This window comes from Erpetoichthys calabaricus, chromosome 9 (genome assembly GCF_900747795.2).
Source record: "Erpetoichthys calabaricus chromosome 9, fErpCal1.3, whole genome shotgun sequence".
Taxonomy (NCBI): Eukaryota; Metazoa; Chordata; class Cladistia; order Polypteriformes; family Polypteridae; genus Erpetoichthys; species Erpetoichthys calabaricus.
In genome coordinates this window covers 82,217,098-82,223,224 of record NC_041402.2, presented here as the reverse complement: position 1 = coordinate 82,223,224, position 6,127 = coordinate 82,217,098, and positions in this window count along the sequence as shown.

Below are 6,127 nucleotides of genomic sequence, written 5' to 3'. Positions count from 1 at the left end.
AGTAACATTAGTATTCACCCTTATGATAGAGACACACTTTTACTGAGTCCTCTATCGATAAATAGTAACAGTCAATTATGAAGAACAGGAAGGATGTTAAACATTGCCAAAGATAACAGTTTGTTTTTTGTTTTCCAAAATTTTCAATGTTAAACCAAGCTACATAAATATTGATTAATACTGTGATATGCATATGAAGCTAGTAACAAAACAAGATTGTATCTGAAATCAGTATTTAGCACCGAGGAATGGTTAGAAAATGAAAAAAAAATAGAATTGCTTTTTTAGCAGTGACGATCTAAGAAATCCTTTATATTTGTTAGGCAAATGTGAATCATAATTCTTATGTCCATTCTATCCATCCATTTCCTGATAATGCTTTAACCTGTTAAGGTTGCAGAGCTTCAGCCTGTCTCTCCAGCATATTATTTATTTATAATTAAATTATAAGCCTCACATATTCTGAATGTTAAACTTTTTTATTACACAAAGAAATAAAATTTTAAAACACTAGAGACCAGGACTCTGTTTGTGTGTACTTTTCTTGATATCCACATGTGTGCATTTATTTTGCCTTACTAAGCTTTTCCTCTCACATATACGTCATGTTAATTGGTTACTTTAAAATGGCTTTTTATGAGGGAGAGCTGGATTGGCATCTCACACAAGGCTTCTCCCTGTCTTATACCTAATTCTGAAGGCATAAGCACCAGCTCTCTGCAAACCCAGAATGAGTTAAAGCAGATTCAGGAAACTGAGGAATGACACTTTTTATAGGATTCTTCTAATTTTTTTATTACAGGTTGTACAGATTATGTTTCTTGTAATAATAATTCTGTTTGCACTTTTTCATATTAACAGTATTGTTTATTGATGAGTTATTTTTAAACAGTAAATGGAAAACTAGTGTGATATACAGGCTGGTCATCAATGTCTTTTAATTTATAAAAGCATCAAAGAGTACTGGTAGGCCAATTTTTCAATGGTATGTTTTGTGACCACTAGATGCATTCTGCATGGTGGTGCAGTGGTAGCTGAACTAGAAGACAGGGGATCAAGTTCCAGGTGCACTCTGCCTAGAGTTTGCCTGTTCTACCCATGTTTGCATGGATTTCCTTGGTGTGCTCCCGTTTTCTCCCAACCATCCAAAGACATGCAGGTTAGGTGAATCTGTGTTAAAGTTGGCCCTGGTGTGTATGTGTGTGTCTTCGCCCTTTGATGGACTGGCACCCAGTTCAGGGATTATTCTTATCTTTTGTACAATGCTTCCCAAGATACGCTCCAGTTGCACTGCAAGCCTGTCCTGGTTAAGCAGGTTAGGAGAAGGGTGGATAGATTTGTACTTGACATGACCGCAAACCAAGAATTTATGCCGCAAAGAGAAAAGTATGTCAAATGTAGGTTCTTTTGATATACATGAAAGAAGTAAACACAATGAGCAACTCAAAATAAAGACAACAAAAAATAACCCATACCTCTCTTGGAACTATCTAAAAAAGATGCCAGTTCTTTTTATGGTGAAAGTCATTTAGTGGTATCTATTGAAGGCATTTGAAAATTAAAATTATCACAACTGAAGAGGTCTTGCGAGTTTGGCTAATATGTGCTGCCTTCCATGAAAGCTCTCTGTTATTCCTCAAGTGGTTTCTGTCATTTAGAAATGTCTCTCCAGTTCTTTCCTGATCACCACTTCCATTATGCTTACTGTACATCCCATTATTTAACTGGGTCTGGACTGCCCACAGTTTTGAAAACTAGAATAATATTCCAATGTATCAGACACCTAAGCTCTTTCCATTAACTGCATATTTTTGTAAGATGAGGAACTATGAATTTGACTTTTTCGTTTGTTTAAGATATGAAGATTTCACACAGCCTTATTGATTTATTTGACTGTAGCACAGCCACCTCTTTAAAACAAAAGCTTTTTGCTGGGCTTTATGTGTAACTGACATTATCCACTCCCTGTAATCTCCTTTCAAAATCTATACTAATCAGTGAAACCTTTCGTAAAATTTACAGATACAATAGTGTAAATTTCCTTCATGGATCTGAATTGTATTAACCACCAAATAAAAAACTAATAACCTTACAGAATAAGACTGAAGCAAAGATTTGTATTTATACATTTTTCAATGTCTGAAAAAAAACTTTTTACCTTACTCAGTAATGAAGGGCTATAAGCAGCATGGCATGCATTACTGCTCATTTTATAAAATCTCATACATGATATGAATTAGTAATAAATCTGCTTAAGGTTGCACCCTCTTAAAAGAAGCATTGGATTCTGCTTGGCTTACCCACTGAAAAATGTGGCCTGTGATCTCTGCAATGCAAAAAGAGTAACTTGTATGTGAGATTTTTATCTTAAAGGGGTACACTTATTCTTGGACTAATATCATTGTTTTCATAATGAATGAATTTGAATTAAGACTAACCTATGGTATATCACAAGTCAGATGTAGCTTTATTTAACTAAATCTTTACTAGCTTATCTATTACACTGGTCAACAAAAATTCTGTCATAGAAAAACTTAGGTGTGTGTTAAAAGTACTTTTTCATGTTGAATTTGGAAATGTACTCAGAATTTTTCTATCACAAATAGCTTTTGAGTTAAGTCTTTTTTTAGGTTGTATATTTAGTAGTTCAGTTAACATACCCTTATTAAGATGTACATGTTTTTTAAAGTTACATTCAGGATTAAAATGTTTTTATTACTGTTTGTGAACATTTTGTACTTTTCTAGAAGGGCATAAAATAAGTCTGTTATGGTAGAGTTTGTAGGCTGTAACACCTTGGACATGTAGAGACTGGAATTTGCTCCCTGTCTGAGGCACAGGTCCATGCCGGATGGTGATTAGATGTCCATGTCCAAGCATCTAAGTGTTAACATCTTTAAAAATTCATTACCGAAATTCTCATCTGGACTTTTTCTTGGGAACTCTCAGAGAGGTCAGTAAGAAGCATGGCAAAAGGTTTCATCAGGACATTTCTGAAATGGAAAAACAATATCAAGGCAAGTGGAGTACCAGTATACTTGCTGAACACTGCTGGACCCTCAACTCTTTCAGGGCAGATGTTGACTTTTGTCAAAATTTAGGGGTAGAGGACAGTAATCAGCTGTAAACTTTCACAAAACTCGCCATTATGTTTTAGTTCAACTCTCTTTCCTAGAAGGAAAGTTAGCTTTGTTGATTTGACCTTGATTCCTTGCACGTGTATGAGTAGCAAAGAGCAAATAACCTCCAAAATGGCATCGACATCTGATGAGAGACCAAAGCGAATGCGTAAAGCAAAATACTCTGTGGACAATGTTTTGCATATTATCATTGAATTAGACTCTGATTTTGATGCAAGTGATTTGGAGATGGAGAATGAAAATGAAGTCAGCTGATCAGTCCACGGCTGATCATGGTGCTGGACATGTTTGTGTAGGTGATGCACCTACAGCAACGTTCGCCTGGGAGGACCGCCACTTACAATTACCAGAGGTACAAACATATTGCGTCTCACTGCAATTGCCACCACTTTCTGTGTGAAGACAGCCAGGCAGCCGGCCCGCCGCACATTTCTTCTGGCCATCAACCCACCTCCATACAACTGCTACTGCTTGAGACACCATACAGGTGACAACAGCAGCCACAGCACACAGCAACAGATGTTTTATGTAGATTTATGTATGAAACCATTGCTTTGCATGCTTTTCAGAAAACTGAGTTTTTTGGAAAAAGTATTCAGCCCTCAAAGAGTTAAGAGGGATATTTTTGAGGTCAAGTATCTTTTAGTTGAGACGCTCCCAGCATGTTCATGTAATGTAAATATACATGTATTGTAAATTTTAATTTTATGTCACTTAAAATGCTTGCAGGATAAAGTCTGATGAGATATGTGAATACTAGAGAAAGTAGAGTGAAATGACACCTTTTATTGGCTAACTAAATAGATTACAAATGCAAGCTTTCGTGGCAGGTAAGTCCCCTTCATCAATCTGTGGCTAACACGGTACAACACTACTGATACGTGAATACTGTAAGATATATGTATATTGATTTATGTGACAATAAAGTTACATTTTGTTTCCCAGTAGATTTTTTAAACCACCTATTTATTGATTTTGGGACCTGCTTTTTTCCTTTTCACTACTGTAGGGGCACAAATGTTGACTGTGGCTATGTTCACTTTACCAGACTGAAGTGAATCAACTCCAGTTTTTTGATTTAATGTGACACAAACCTGATGTTTTCAGAGCTGTGTGGACAAAGAAATCCCATCTTTTCAAATCAGATTTGAATTAGTTTCATAGGTGGTCCTAGATCGGATACATATCTGATTCATGGTCAAAATGAAATTCATGTGGTTTTTTGCCTATCATCTGCCAGTGCTGCTAGCATAGCAAAACAACAATGGAGGAGAACTATAGCTGTGACAACAGTCACGGCCCCATCCTTGCTGGCTTCTTCCTTGTACCCACTCATCTGTTGGTGCAGCAGTGCCAGCAATAGCTTCATAAACAGAAACATCTAGCCATCTGAGTTTTTTTCACCTTCTTGACCTAAACATCTACATCCAATGAACTGTTTGCCATCCTCCAGAACAAACTGCGATGCACACATTAGCTACTAGCTCATTCATTTTGTCAATTTTAATCCCACAAGTCATCTCACAAATATGAAGATTTTTGTTGTTGGTGACGCAGATGACTTGTGCACAAATGTATCAGTGTGCACATGTATGCACGCTGTCAAGACAGGAAAATCCAATCTGAGCAAAAAATCAAAAATGAACAGTGAGGCTTGTAATGTGAATGAAGCCTATGATGGTAGAGCTCGGTGTATGGTAGATGTCAACCATAAGCAAGATTTCAAACATTTTGTATTATGCTATACTGTCAGTTTGATGTACTGGCTAAGATACTGGAATCCAAAGCACAAAGCTACCAGTTCAATCCCTGCCTAAGCAAGTCATTTAACCTTCTTAGTGCTCCAAGTGTTTCTTCTAAGTCACCTTGAAGGAAGTTGCCAGCCAAACATATAACATTTATTTATCTTTATTTACTTATGTTGAAGGACATACAGCATCACTGCAACATAATTGTAAATTAACCATCCTTATTTTCCTTTCTCGTATATTATCTTGTATATATTATTATATTATCTCATATATATCGTATATAAGTATAGGGAAAGTATTGTAATCGACCAAAAATTGGATGTCGAGGTTTTGATGAATCTCAACGTTTTAGACCTCCCTGACTTTCTTGTATACAAAGTATACAGAAGATATTGGAATCCTCCAAAAATTCCATTTCAAGATTTTGATGAATCTTAATGTTTTAGATGTTCCTGAGTCCAAAAATACCATTTTTGGAATTATGTCTGTGTGTCTGTGTGTTTGTGTGTGTGTGTGTGTGTGTGTATGTAAACATGATAACCTGAGAATGCTTTCACTTAGTTCAACCAAATTTTGCATACAAGTATTAGGTATAAAACGTACATTTCTATCAACCTTTTGGCTATTTCCACTAACCTTTCATTCATGCAACTTTATTTTTATAATAATTGTTCAACATATGATTAATTTGATTTGATTTGCTGTTGATGGTCCTTTAATGTACATAATATAAAAATCGAATCATTGTCTTATGGTTTACTCCTTAAATATCCATCCCCACATCTGAGTATACAAGAAAATCTAGAAGTGACCACTCACGATTTTTACCACTTAGTGCAATAAAATGTGATGGGGTGCTAGAGACTGTCCTATCGGTTTTGAACAGAAGGCAGGATCTAAATCTGGATTACATATGAGTTGATCTACATTTGTATTAATACATCCATTTGTCAAAATTGTTTAGTTCAAGCTGCAAGACCCTGAGCTTATTCAAGTAGAAATTGGAAGTTGGAACTAACTCCAGTTCAAATGCTATTTTTATGTTTATAACAATAGAAATAATTAACAAAGCAAAGTCAACACACTTCTTGTCATACAGTCTAAATGCTGCAATGGTAATATTGGAGAGACAATTTAGGATATTAATTTATTTTAAATGGTTGCCAGAAAATATAGATTTCTTATTTCATCATAAAATTAATTTATAGTAAACAAAGCAAAACAAAACATTTAAGA